Here is a 15,366-nt window from a genome sequence, read left to right on the forward strand (position 1 = left end):
AATTCCACACCTGCAAATAAGATAGTATGCCTACTTCGTAACTTTCGGCTTATATTGATATTTCAAGCATCAGACAAGCAGTGAGTGAGTAGGGTGTTGGTATGGTTGGCTATGCGATTGAGCAGATGCATGTCAACACTCACACTACCAATAGCCGGCCAGAGGTGAGTCCGCTGTAGGGTGAAAAATGTAGAGCAGCTGACGACTTGCACACCAATGCTCGACAACATCCTCAAAGATGGAGTGAGGTTCTGCCCTGCGAACAGGGTACCCGCGCAGATCAGCAAGTTGAGAAGTGGTGGCTGATTCACAATCTTTTGGTTGACCCAATAGGAGTGGTGGCCTGCAGGGCACTCAGAAAAGACCTCCACGACTGTGCCCACAGGTGCGATCGTCACATTGCAGCTGGCATATCACTCCGGACAGATCTTGCTGTTAATGAAGACGAGCACAGTAAGAACACACAGCTCGCCTTCATGAAGTCTGCCAGTGACGCGAGTTTGTCTACAGGGGTGGCAGACGGCAACTCCGGGTGCGATTGTCAACCCCTCAATTGCTAGTTTGGAGCTATTGCAAATGCGCTTGAAGGAGCGCTGTGGACTGTCTTTGTGCAACTACCCGAAATAAAAGCAAGAATTCAGAATGCCAAAATAACAGGCACAAAGTCGCCAGTTTGGTAAACGCACGAAGCACACGAAAAACATAACGCTGTACTCAGTGTCTAGGTTTACGTCCGACGGAACCCGAAATAAAAATTAAAGTTGCGTCCGACGTAACAACGCATAATTCTATGCGTTGTTCGCAGTGTCTAGCGTTATTTCCGACTGAACTCGAAATAAAAATTAAAGATACGTCGGACGGAACTTTAATTTTTATTCGTGTCTACAGTGCCGTCCAACGGCACTCCAATCGCGCCTACAATCGTGCCCCCCGCCTGCGTTCACGCCGCTTCGTGGCGACAGTATGCGGCTGCTAATTACAAAACTATTGACCCATTTGTCACCGTCGTACTGGCCACTTCGCGGCGTCCAGCCGGCAAATTACGCCCCGCTGTACCCAATGCCCGTCCGGAAACGAAGTCCCATACCATTTCCTTCAGCGAAATTACGGTGACAACAATCGTTTTTTTCCTGTGTTAATCGTAAGAATATGTAAATATCGACGAATTTCATTTATTTTCATTTCATTTATTTACTCTCAAGGCCGAAGCATTACAAAGAGGAGTGGGGAAGCAAAAAAAAAATACAACATTAACATAAACACAGCAGGGAGATTACAAAAAATGGTTGCAAATGGCGCTTTTGAAACGGTCGCTGTCGGTGATTGAAGCGATGGAGGCGGGGAGGTGGTTCCAGTCTGCGCAGGTTTTGGGAATGAACGAGTGGAAGTGCAAATTGGTGCGGCTGCTTGGGACGCCAACCTTGAACTGATGGTCGCTGCGGGAAGAAATGTACGATGGTGGGAGAAAGAGAGAGTCACTGAGTAGAGAATTGAAATGATAAACCTTGTGAAAGAGACAAAGACGAGATAGTTTACGACGCAATGAAAGATCGGGTAAGTTAAGATTAGATTTCATGGAAGTGACACTGGCAGTTCGAAAGTAATTTGAGAAGATGAAACGCGCGGAACGGTTTTGAATGGCTTCTATTTGAAGAATAATGGAGTTAATATGAGAGTCCCAGATTGATGATGCATATTCAAGCTTTGACCTCACTAAAGTTTTATAAAGTATGAGTTCCAAGTTAGTTTAGTTGACGTGATCTTGCCATGAAAGGTTAGCAGAAATGATAATGCCAAGATATTTGTAGGACGAAACTTGCGTTAGGCGAACACGGTTAAGTAAGTAGTCACATGGTAGGATGTAATTTGAATGACGTGCAATTCTCATTGACTTACATTTAGCAGGGTTAAGTTTCATTAGCCAGGTGTCACACCAAAATGAAATGTTATCGAGGTCAGACTGAAGAGCATGATGATCAGCAGGTTCCAGAATTTTGCGATAAACAACACAGTCGTCAGCAAAAAGTTTTATACATGAAGAAATGCAGCTAAGTAAGTCGTTAATATAAATAAGAAAAAGCAAGGGCCCTAGCACTGACCCCTGCGGGACACCGGACGTTACAGGACAGTGAGGGGAGTTATGGTCATTGGCGGTTACATATTGCGTGCGATTAGACAAGAAGCATTCTATCCATTTAAAAATATTAGGGTCCATGTTAAGTTTACTTAATTTATACAGGAGCAGACTATGACAGACACTATCAAATGCTTTAGAAAAGTCGATGAAAATGCAGTCAACAGTGATTAAGTGATCTGCAGCAGAGAATAAGTCGTTAGTAAAGGCGAGTAGTTGAGTTTCACATGAGTAATGTTTTCTGAAGCCGTGTTGATGCATACTAAAAAAAGAATTAGTTTCGAGGAAGGACACCATATGACAGTATATGACATGTTCCATGAGTTTGCACGGTATACTGGTTAATGAAATGGGTCTATAATTATTGGGACAATGAGTGTTACCTGATTTGTGCAGAGGAACCACCTTTCCCACCTTCCAGTCGTTCGGGAGCGTACAGGATTCTAATGATTGTGCAAAAATCTTCGACAATATTATAGATGAATACACTTCGGTGTTCTTCAAAAATTTGGGGTTACTGCCATCATCACCTGGAGAAGAGGAAAGCTTCATATTTTGAATTAATTTCATTACGCCTGCCCAGTCAATAACTATTGGATCCATCGGAATAAAATCATGAACCGGAACATCGGGAAACATACATGGCGTGCTGTTAACAAACGACGATGAGAATGCAGAGTTTAAAACAACGCAGCAGTTTTCCCTAGGAACGACCGATTCACTATCCGTAGCAAGTTCAATTGGTTTCCTTTCACTTCCGCTCACAACGTGCCAAAACTTACGCAGATTAGTTTCCAGTAGCGATGGAAGGGTTTGATTAAAAAAAGTATGTTTGGCGAGAGACAGTGCACGTGCGTACTCATCCTCTGCACAATGATAAGCTGCCCATCTCTCTGGGATCATTGATATCTTGGCTCGTCGAAAAAGGCGCTTTTTTGTTTGATAACCGTTTTAAGTTTGGCGTATACCAAGGTGACTGTGTATTTCTAATTTTACGAAGGGTTATATAACGGCTAGTAAGAACAGTTACTCTCGATTTAAACATACACCAATTATCTTCCAACGATTGGTCAGAAAATTTTTGAAGAAAATCTGATAAAAATATCTCAAGTTCATTATTAATACCGGTGTAGTCAGCCCTACTATAGTCTCTAAATACCTATGAAGCTGCACATTTGCGAGGCGAACTGTTTGGAATATTAAAGTGAATGACGGAATGATCGCTTACACCTGGAAAAACTGAAAGTGATTGTACAAGATCTGGATGGGTAGTGAATACTCGGTCAAGGATAGTGGCACTTGTCGGGGTAGTACGGGTTGGACATTTCACGAGCTGAGTCAAGTTAAAATCCGAGCATGTAGTAAGAAAGGAATTGCACTCAAGAGAGCCGAAGCTTGCTACGGGAATAGGTGCGTCCCAGGAAACACCAGGGAAATTAAAATCACCAAGAACAAAAAGTGAAAGCCGTTTACAAATCCCTGTAACGCCGAATTGGAGCGCAGCTCTTGAGGAGGAGGACTGAAGGGTACTGAGGGGAGGGTAGACCCCTCCCCCTTCTCCTCCTCCTCCCCTCATTCTTTAATATGCTCCGGGGGGGGGTCACGTGACCTCGGGGGGGGGGGGGTCACGTGACTTCGGGGAGGGGGTCACGTGACCTCGGGGAGGCGTGACCTGGGGGTCACCTCAAGGTCACGTGACCCCCAAGATGACCCCCACGTGACCTTGAGGTCACGTGACCTCAGAGGGGTCACGTGACCTGGGGGGTCACCTTGGGGTCACGTGACCTTGAGATGACCTTGGAAAGGGTCACGTGACCTTGGGGAGACCACGTGACCTCGGGGGTCACATGACCTCAGGGGGTCACGTGACTTGGGGTCACGTGACCTTCAAAGGGTCACGTGGGGTCATCTTGGGGTCACGTGACCTTGAGATGACCTTGGGAGGGGTCACGTGACCTTGGGGGTCACGTGACCTTGGGATGACCTTGGTTACGCCGACGCCGACGGCGACAGCGACGCCAACGGCGACGCCGACGCCGCTCAAGCCGGGAACGGGCCCCTAAGAGCTGCGCTCTAAAAATGGGCAATGACGGATACCTTACGTGTAATGTATTCAAAGCATCATATAGATCAGAAGAAAATCCAGAAGGTGAATTAGGGGGGCGATAACAAGCGCAAAAAATTACATCCTTGTGGTTCAGACGAATGCGCACAGAAGTTAATTCTAGAGGCGAAGCAAGCGACACACCAAAAGAAACCAACTCGTCGCAAACCGCTATCAAAACGCCACCCCCAGACCGAGTTCCCCTGTCACATCTGTAGAACCGATACTTCTTTTGGCAGTTTAAAATCTCACTATTATCTACTTTTGCGGATAGCCAAGTTTCCGTCAAGACCACAACATCAGCAAGACATGCGTCAATTAAAGAAGACAAGGCGTCGCGCTTGTTGATAACGCTCCTGACGTTACAAAGCAAAAAAGAAAAATCACGTACTAAGGAAGCACTGGACGTAGTAGGCGAGGGAAGATTACGATCACCACCCCTCGCCGACCGCGAAAGTGGTGGGGGTTCCTATTGAAAATCGCTCTGATGGGACTTCAGGATTTTTTTAAAGGGTGTGAAAGGGCTTCAGGAATTTCTGAGATGTTTGACAGGGGCACCGATATTTCCTGGTGGGTTCACTGGCCCCGTCAGAGGCTCTCCTGAAATGTCTAAAGTCCCCTTTACGATGCCTTGAAACGTCTGAAAGCCTGTCAAGAACTTTTCTAATGGGGTCGGGAAAACCTTCAGGCCTCTTGATATGTCTGTGTGGGCAACGGCCCAAGTGGAAAAAACACATTTCGCAGAATTAATGAACATAGCTGCTTATTGTACGCTCCGGGGAAAAAAATAAGTATTTGGAGAATGCCGATCGTGTGTGAGTACGGTCAGATTTTTATTACTGCTCTTCTATCAAATACGAGTGGGCTCCTGGACCCGTCTGTCACTGCCCGGGTGTTCGGTCGCGAAAGAGGCTACTGAGGGCGACCGCCCATGTGGAGAATTGACGAGCCGCGGGCCGAGTGGTGTTGGCCGAGCGGCGTTTTGAGCCGAATGCAATCCTGTCCACTCAAGGCGAAATACGTGCAACCATGTATAAAAAAAAAGAAAAAAAAAGAAAAAAAAAAGAACAAGCCGAGAGCAGTGCGCGCTTTCCAGGAACAGGGACGCACACGGGAGCGACTCGTTCCGGGAACCGGTCCCCCCACGGGGGACTGTCCCCAAAAAGCAATCGCCTCTCTCCGCCCGGCGATGGGGAGAGGGTGCAGGGCTGCCAGGCCAGCGGTCGGGGGGAGGAGGGGGGTGTGTGCAAGCGGGGGAGGCCATAGCCATTTTCTCTCTGCTCGTTTGCGGTTCCGGTTATCCCACGAGCCGGGATGTTTGGAGCGGACCAATTTCCTCCAGAAAGGTGAGCATGCATGGTTTTGAGGGCTCGCCCCTTGGTCTGTTTTGATCCGTGCAGTTTCTTTCTTGGTACCGCAGGTGAACCATAGTTCGGCGCAGGCCGCCTTCAGCACCGCTCGAGCGCCATTGTGTTCAGCGCATTCAAGGAGATGGTGGCCAGTGTCGGCTTACTCGCTGCAAAGCCTGGCAGTCGGGGTCAGCGTCCCACCGCATGTTGTGCCTGCGCACCGGGATTATGGCACTGTGGGTGTTGAGACAGTGGATGACGGCCGCTGTCCGGACTTGTTCCATGCGCCTCTTCGTCCGTCCGACTTCAGACCAGCGAGCGAAAAATACGCCGAAGACGCCGGCGCGATGTCATCATGGACGAAACCGTGACTGTGCTCGGGATTTCTCAACGGCGGCGGCTGCTTCTTACGAGTTCGTGGTTTTCGCTAAACGTGCTTACTGAGACTGTGTATGTGTCCGTGAGGTGCACCTGCTCTGTTTTATTAGCTGAACCACCGTACATCAGGAATATACCCAGCGGCATTGTGAGTACTTTGAAAGGTATTTTTCGTTGTGATAAGGATGTCAGTTGTCCCTGTTTGATGTGATCCCTTTCGTCTACAGCTCCTTGCGCCGGGTTTGAACAAGCGTTGCTTTTTGAGTTATAATATGCATGTAAAACTAAATGTCGGCAATAAATTTTCAGCGTTTTGTCCTGCATTTTTGTCTATGGTTCACAGTCATTTGGGCGTCTAAAGGGATGATGGGCTAAAGGGCCTGACGGGTTGAAGGGCTGTGGGGCTAAAGGGTTTTTCTATGGGGTATCCTTGAAGTTTTTTTCTGTAGGGTATTTTTGAAGGGTTTTGAAGGCCTGTGAGGTCCCATAATCCTTCAAGGCTGACGGGCCCTTTAGAAATATTTTCAATAGGGGTGCACTGGGCGCACCCTCAGACCTTGGTGATTGTTGCACCAAATTACGGGAGGGTCGTGGTCGAGAGAGCTCCGAGATCTGGTCTAGCTCTTTGTCATAAAAATAACACTTATCATTTACATACAACTTGTTATAAGTAAGTTTAAAGGTGAAACTCTGAGTCTTTCCAAATTCAATTAGGTTCCTTCGAGCCAAGCGCGTCGCAGGACAAAAATCTTCGCTAATGCTGATGCAGTTTAACTTTAGCTTGGCTCGGAGCTGCATCACCTGGTTTTTCGTTTTAAAAGACGAAAATCTGACAATCACTGGTATACATTTGTTTGCAGAAAACTGTCCCAATCTATGAGCACGCTCGACGTCAAATGACAGTGTGTTGGCAGTCAACTCAGCTGAACCCCTGTCGAAGCAGAGCGCTAACGCGTTTTTAACCTTTTCTTCTGCCTGTGACCACGTTTCAGACACACTGTCAGGAATTCCGTAGAAAAGTAGATTGTTTCGTCTGGATTGATCCTCCATTTCATTCAGACGTGAGTGCAAGGTGGCATTAACATTCCTCTGATCTCTGTTTTCCCGTCGCAGTGCATCCAGTTCACTCTCCATTGTTCCCGCTTTATTCTCAACAGACGTAAGTCTTTCCCCGATATTTGTAATTTTGTCGTCGATTGTTTTTTGGCCCTGTTTTACTTCATCAATGGAACTTTTTAACTCTGTTTGACCGGTCTCAAACCTTTGCGACCGAGAATTCAGTTCGTTCAAGAGGTGAAGCATCTGCGTGAACTGGGCCAACTGGTCTGCGCTCATAGGACCAGGATTTGGTTCAACGTCGCCACAACAAAGAAGTGACCGAAAAAAAGAAGCGGAAGTCGCAACACAAGACTGCAAGTGGCGTGGGCAGGTCAGCAGCAATAAAAAACGATCGTCCGAACGGAAAGAATAGCAATTGTCAATTTTAAAACGTACCTGAACAAAAAGAAGGAACAACTTATTAGACATCTCGGCCTCGCTGCCGCCACCCTATTGAAAATATTTCTAAAGGGCCCGTCAGCCTTGAAGGATTATGGGACCTCACAGGCCTTCAAAACCCTTCAAAAATACCCCACAAAAAAACCCTTCAAGGATACCCCATAGAAAAACCCTTTAGCCCCACAGCCCTTTAACCCGTCAGTCCCTTTAGCCCATCAACCCTTTAGACGCCCAAATGACTGTGAACCATAGACAAAAATGCAGGTCAAAACACTGAAAATTTATTGCCGACATTTAGTTTTACATGCATATTATAACTCAAAAAGCAACGCTTGTTCAAACCCGGCGCAAGGAGCTGTAGACGAAAGGGATTACATCAAACAGGGACAACTGACATCCTTATCACAAAGAAAAATACCTTTCAAAGTACTCACAATGCCGCTGGGTATATTCCTGATGTACGGTAGTTCAGCTAATAAAACCGAGCAGGTGCACCTCACGGACACATACACAGTCTCAGTAAGCACGTTTAGCGAAAACCACAAACTCGTAAGCAGCACCCGCCGCCGTTGAGAAATCCCGAGCACAGTCACGGTTTCGTCCATGATGACATCGCGCCGGAGTCTTCGGCGTATTTTTCGCTCGCTGGTCTGAAGTCGGACGGACGAAGAGGCGCAAGGAACAAGTCCGGACAGCGGCCGTCATCCACTGTCTCAACACCCACAGTGCCATAATCCCGGTGCGCAGGCACAACATGCGGTGGGACGCTGACCCCGACTGCCAGGCTTTGCAGCGAGTAAGCCGTCACCGGCCACCATCTCCTGGAATGCGCTGAACACAAAGGCGCTCGAGCGGTGCTGAAGGCGGCCTGCGCCGAACTATGGTTCACCTGCGGTACCAAGAAAGAAACTGCACGGATCAAAACAGACCAAGGGGCGAGCCCTCAAAACCATGCATGCTCACCTTCCTGGAGGAAATTGGTCCGCTCCAAACATCCAGGCTCGTGGGATAACCGGAACCGCATACGAGCAGAGAGAAAATGGCTATGGCCTCCCCCGCTTGCACACACCACCCTCCTCCCCCCGACCGCTGGCCTGGCAGCCCTGCACCCTCTCCCCATCGCCGGGCGGAGAGAGGCGATTGCTTTTTGGGGACAGTCCCCCGTGGGGGGACCGGTTCCCGGAACGAGTCGCTCCCGCGTGCGTCCTTGTTCCTGGAAAGCGCGCACCGCTCTCGGCTTGTTCTTTTTTTTTTCTTTTCTTTTTTTCTTGTTTTTTTTGTTTTTTATACATGGTTGCACGTATTTCGCCTCGAGCGGACAGGATTGCGTTCGCCTCAAAACGCCGCTCGGCCAACACCACTCGGCCCGCGGCTCGTCAATTCTCCACATGGGCGGTCACCCTCAGTAGCTCTTTCGCGACCGAACACCCGGGCAGTGACAGACGGGTCCAGGAGCCCACTCGTATTTGATAGAAGAGCAGTAATAAAAATCTGACCGTACTCACACACGATCGGCATTCTCCAAATACTTGTTTTTTCCCCCGTAGCGTACAATAAGCAGCTATGTTCATTAATTCTGCGAAATGTGTTTTTTCCACCTGGGCCGTTGCCCACACAGACATATCAAGAGGCCTGAAGGTTTTCCCGACCCCATTAGAAAAGTTCTTGACAGGCTTTCAGACATTTCAAGGCATCGTAAAGGGGACTTTAGACATTTCAGGAGAGCCTCTGACGGGGCCAGTGAACCCACCAGGAAATATCGGTGCCCCCGTCAAACATCTCAGAAATTCCTGAAGTCCCTTTCACACCCTTTAAAAAAATCCTGAAGTCCCATCAGAGCGATTTTCAATAGGGCAACCTGCCCACTGAAGTAGTTGTCGAGATGGCACGCCTTTATACACTCGGACAGCAACGCTGATGTCCCACGTAGTCGCTCGGTGTCCCACGACACCTGGTAGTCGAAGATGACACTGGCCGTCGTCGAGTCACGGTAGGGTGAGGTGTACTGACTTGTCACCGCGCAACTTCCACGCGTGCAACCGATGGTACTCTCGAAGCAAAGATTAGTTGCTGTCGTATCAGTGGATTTTCCATGAGGCAGCAGCGTGATCTGAACAAAAAGAAGGAACAACTTAATATACATCTCGGCCTCGCTGCCGCCAACCTGCCCAAATTCGTCGGCAAAATAAAATGTTCGAGAAAACAAAAGCGGAAAAGTAAGCCCGCCCTGGGGATCGAACCCGGAATCGCTCGCTTATGAGACAGACATTTTACTGCAAAGCTACTTTTCTTTTTTTTTGCCGACTTGGCTTTTTTTATTATTTATGTAAAACAAGGGTTATTTACATGGTTCAAATAGACTCGGGCAAAGACAGCGCACGATGTGGCCATTTAAACAACACTGGTTTGTGTACCCAGTTACATTCATACAATGGCTTTGAGGTTCCGCGCTTATCTCCTCCGATTTCGAGGCGTTTTCGGCATTTTAAAGCGCGCTTCCAATTTAGCACAGTCAGCCATTTCGGGATTTCCCTCCTCAGCAATGAGGCTGCTCGCAATCGTGAAGCCTTTTTCAAAGTGACGCCATGCTGGCTTTCCTCCTTCGAGAACCAGGAGGTGATCCGTGCGGGACTTGCATATTGCGTGCAGTCCAAGCAGTGCCAATACCGCCAAACAATTGCTGTCAGGGCCTGTGCCAAACTCAAGGAGCTTCGCGCTGCGCCAATCCTGTGCAATTCAACCTGTAATCTACAGCGTAGTTCCGTCCAGAATAACTCAGCTTTCGGGCAAAAAAGAAAACATGCTGCAGAGTTTCCTGCGTGGGACATAGCTTACAGTTCAAATTCCACGGAACCAAGAAACCTTTTTTTTCCTGCCACGTCTTCACTGGCAGCACTTCGGTGTGAAAAGAAATATAGAAGTCGATTGCGGCTTTGCGAACTGCGGAGGCGCTTGAAAACCGTAGATTCTACATCAGTTCAAGAAAGTAGCGATAGAGCGGCGGTGGAAAGACAGTGTCGACTGTATCCCAATACAGGGATTTTTTTTCACCATGCTAAGGTACTGCCGAGAAAAACGTGCTTCAAAAAATTTGATGGCAGCACCGATTTCTTTATAAAACCTGAGTACAGCCGCTGACGTAGCTCCTTCCTGGGTGACAACGAGCCATGGTGCTAACAGCCGGCCGCCAAGCTCAACAAATGACTGCACAATAACAGAGTTCCTCTGGTCGCGGAAAAATAAAAACCTCTGAACTTTGAGTTTAATTTATAGGTTTGCAACACCAAACCCCTTTTTGGCTTGGTTAACAAAAATGTTAGTGCCCCTCATCCGCTCAAAGCTGGAATTCCAAATAAAGGTTGCTCAAAAGCGATGCATTTTATGGATTTCGCTTGCGTGCCATGGCACAAGTTGAGCTGCATACCATACAGTGGAGAAAAATACTGAGTTGCATACGAAGGCACAATTTAGAATGGAAAGGTTCCGACCACGCCAGTCGTGCACTTTTGCCCTCAAACTGTCGAGGTAAATGCCCCCTTTACCACTGCTAAGCGAATAGGGGTCCAAGCTGACACCAAGATAGTTCGTAAGAGTAGAGCTCCAATCAATATCAATAAAGCGCTGTGGTTTCACGTCCCAGTCTCCGAGCCATGCGCCTGTAGACTTAGCGTGGTACATTTGGGCACCGGATACTTCGCAGAAATCAGCAAAGTGCTGCACCGCAAGAACAATTTCTAATCTGGTGGCGGCAACAACAGTGACATCATCGGCATGTGCTAGTATCTTTGTGGCGTTCCTGGGAAGGAATCCTGGTGTCGCTTATAATTCTTCTACAGACGGGCTCTAAATTTAGCGAGAACGGTGTAGGCGAGAGGGGGCAGCCTTGCCTGACCGAGCCCTGAACTGAGAGTTATTCTCTTACGCTCTCATTAACAAATAATATAGTAGATATATCTTTGTAACATAGTTTAATATGTTTCGCGATTCTTTTGCCAACACCACACGCTTCCAGCAGATTGTATAGAAAGGCGTGCGATACCCGGTCGAAAGCTTTACTGAGGTCAATCTGCAGCACTGCTGCGGAGAGGCCGGTTGCTTCAGCTGTTTTGGAAAGAATCCGGAGAGTGTGAACGTTAGAGGTAATAGATCTCCCCTTGAACCCGTAGGTCTGATGATCGCCCACTACGAACTTAAGGCCCACCTCCAATCGTTTTGCCAGTATTCTGGCCAGCAGCTCATAATCCTTCGTTAGAAGGCTGATAGGCCTTAATCTATCTTATGTTAAGACGCTCGAGCCCGTGCTTTTTTTTTTTAATTAGCACAGTGAGTGCCTGTCGCATAGAGGGTAGTTTTAGGTCCCTCCGGAGAATGTCAGCAAAGACGTAACATAATACGGGAACAAGAACGTCGGCGAACTTTTTATAGAACGCTGATCCTAAACCATCTACTCCAGGGGATTTCCGTGATGGTAGTTCTTTTATTGCTTTAGCAATCTCAGATTTAGGGATTGTTTTGTTCATGCGTTTTTGATTACTTATAGAAATTTTGGGGAGCGCATTGACCCATTCATCCAGCGCCCTGTTGATCCCTTCGTCTTTGCTGGTGAATAGTTCTCGGAACTCTCTCACGAGTTCCTCTTCGATATCTTTCTGTTCTGTTAAAACTTGGTCACCGACCTGAAGGGAGTCTATTCTGTTGTGCTGAGCTCGCATTCTTTCTTTTGTTTTAAAAATTTTACAGGGGTATTCTTCTTTTCTAACGCTGTGAGCCTGCTGCGAACCATTGCTCCTCTGTATTCACTCTCCATGAGACCAAGCAATTGCGCCTTGCAGGCACGGATGTCATCGGTGAAAACGCCCGGGGTTTTGTTTTCTTCGGCGATTAAGGTTTGCAAGGCTTGTAGTAATGCATTCTTTGTTTCCCGCGTCTTTCTGGCCTTTGCTTTGCTGTGGTCATAACAGAGTAGCTTAATCTTTTCTTTAATTTCTTCCCATGCTACAGCATCAACATTCCCCTTCTGTGCTGCTTCCGATATAGTGCTTTTTATCTGAGAACAGAGTGCCTCGGTCGTCGAGGAGACTCTCATTAAGCTTCCAAGAGCACCAGCAGAATGGTTTTCTTGTGGTTTTGTTCACCTTTCCTACCCGCAGCGCACCCATTGCGTGGTCAGAGAAGACCACCGGAGACACCTGGTACGGGGTGACTGACCTTATGAGTTCGCTCGACATAGAAACGCGAACTAGCCGGGCGTGGCAGCAGCCTTGCCAATGAGTGTAGCTAGGACGTGATCCCTGAGACGCTTCGATCGCATCCACGAGGCCAAAGTCTCGCAGTAGTTTATCAAGTTCTGACCGGCTGGAGTCTGATTGCAAGTTGCGTGAGCAATCCTGCGTGTTAAAAACACAGTTAAAATCTTCTGCGATAATCGTCTTTACAGGACTGTCAAGATAGTTCCGGAGATTAGTAAAGAAAGCCTTGCGGTCGGCCGCGTAACAGGGGGCGTGTACTGATATTACTTTAACCGACTCCTGATACCTAATCACTTCCACCGAGCAAACCCGGCCGTTCCTACCTGTTTCCCATTCAGGGTAGATCACAAATCCTCTGTCTTTTCTTATCGAAATTCCGCTGCCGCCACTGTGCCCGACCGCCCTTGAGTGAAAAGAATAATATCTTTCGAAAAAAAGATTCATGTCTTTCACATGGGTCTCGGAAGAAAGTTTGGTTTCCTGAAGACAAATTATATCGACGTTTCCTTTCAAAAGCAAATTTAGAAGCCACTGTTTTCTTATTCTAGAAATTAAACTGACCGAGTTAAACGTGGCGTTCTTAAGTTACCTCATTTTGAGGGGCGTAATGTGAGGAGATAAACTGCGGAAAAATGAATAAAAAAAAGATCACCGCTTTGCATATGCTTCTTGGCGTCTCGGATTTTCGGCGGCGTCACTGTCCACGCTGGGTCTTCTCGCCGGCGGTCTTCAGGTGGGATACGAGGCATTGGGTTGAAGCGTCCTTTCTTGGTCAAACCACCCTTTCACTATTGTTCTACCTTGTGTGGCCTGTCCGGAGAGGGGCTGAGAGAGAACGGGTCGAGGGGTTGCAAGGCTGGGAAGTCGTCAGTCAGAAATGCGTCGTCGGGGTCGATCTCAGTTTCTTCTTGACGCTCTTTGCTCAGCGGAGTGTCGGAGGTCTCTGCGGCTTATTCAGTCAATTTGACAGGTGTTCCAACTGGTTTGCTGAGGATACCTGTCTCTTGAGCTTTGGGTTCTGGCTCAGCGTTGGACTCGGGGGGACCGGTAGCGGAACTTGACGTTCCGGAATTTTCCTGTTTGTTCGTTGGTGGAGCGGGCGGTGGTCGCTGAGATTCGCTCCGTGCCGTATCCTCTGCTTCCTCCTCGTCCATCTCGAGGTCTTGCACATCATCCGTTGAATGATCCCCGGTGACGGTGGCGTACGTACGCACCCAGTCTTCAGGTGCATGCCCAACCCTGCGGCACTGCTGACACCAGGGTGTCCTGCAATCCTTCCGGATGTGTCCTCTCGATTTGCACCGCAAACACAGGGGTGTGCGTCCGGGAACCACAAGCAGGACACCTCCGCCGCAGACTTTGAGCTGGTGAGGCAGGCTATCAATGGTGACGCCCTGCTTCAGGCTAAGGCGCACCATCCTCGTGGACGACTGTATGCCCTGAAAGCCATCCGTCCCCCAGGTTTCGCGAGTGACCTCCTGAACCTTCCCGTACCGCTCAAAAGCTCGGAAGAGAGCCTCGTCCGGAGCGTGGAATGGCACCCAGTGCACTTTTAACCGGACTTCGGAGTTGTCCGGGTGAAGCACTAAGCACTTCTTCTCTTTCACAGAGAGTTCTCGTGCTTCCACTAACTTCTGTTTGGCTCTTGCGGTGTGAAGTGTGAGCATCCAAAGGCGGTTTAATTGGTAGGCGCCAATCGCCGCTATCTTCTTCGTCACGCCAAGGCGTTCCAGTTCGGCCCTGAAGTGGTCTACCCGGTAAGGGCGACCCGTCACGTTGCAATGAAGAGAGACGGTGTTCACAGCGAAAATTCCTGCTGGCTGGGGTGGGAGAACAACACGATAATCGTCCATGGAAGAAAGAACAAATAAACCGCGGCCCCAGTTGGCCGTTATCACTGCTCCATGGGAGCCAGCCATTCTGCGTCCGAGCGGTCCGAACGCCAGATGCAGAATGTCTTACCAAAAAGCTACACTCCGCTTCGAGATATTAGTTTTGAGAACTCGTTTTATACGAGACATTTGGACGGCACTTGAACGCGAAGCACCGTCGGACGGCACTTGAACGCTGCAAGATACTCTAGACTCAACGTTCGACGTAATCGCAGCGCGCAAAAGTCACAACTTGGAAAAGGTCCAACTTATTGTGCTTACCTCAATCCGTCTTCGTGAATGCTCCCCGTGTGCGCTGAGGGGGTTGTCGCTTATGCGAAACGATGATGGAAACGGCGCCTTGAATTAGACGCGGAGTGACAGCTAGACCAAGCTTCTTCAGGATCCGCACCTTGTCGACATACATGTCTTCAGAGAAATGCGCCGAACAGAGCACACTCCGCTTGCTGGGCACATATTTGTCTCTTCTCATCGCGGAGACCCACTGCTTGGAGATCCTCGGGTGAAACCTGTGGAAGTGAAATGGGCTGCCCCTCCGAGAGATGTTCGAGCAGCCCACGGCCGGGCACAACGTGGGCATTGTGCAAGCGCCGCCATAAAAGAAGGACTGTTCGATAGACAACGCCGTGCACCTGTCACGCCGACGATAATAAACCACAGCGAACACCACGCGGAAAAAAGTGAAACGCAACCAGTTTCGAGTACGACGTACGACGTTGACGAGCCCTCGGAGGAGATGGCCGCGAAGCTACTACTACTACTA

Source organism: Ixodes scapularis, unplaced genomic scaffold (assembly GCF_016920785.2).
Source record: "Ixodes scapularis isolate PalLabHiFi unplaced genomic scaffold, ASM1692078v2 PGA_scaffold6__148_contigs__length_123643588, whole genome shotgun sequence".
NCBI lineage: Eukaryota > Metazoa > Arthropoda > Arachnida > Ixodida > Ixodidae > Ixodes > Ixodes scapularis.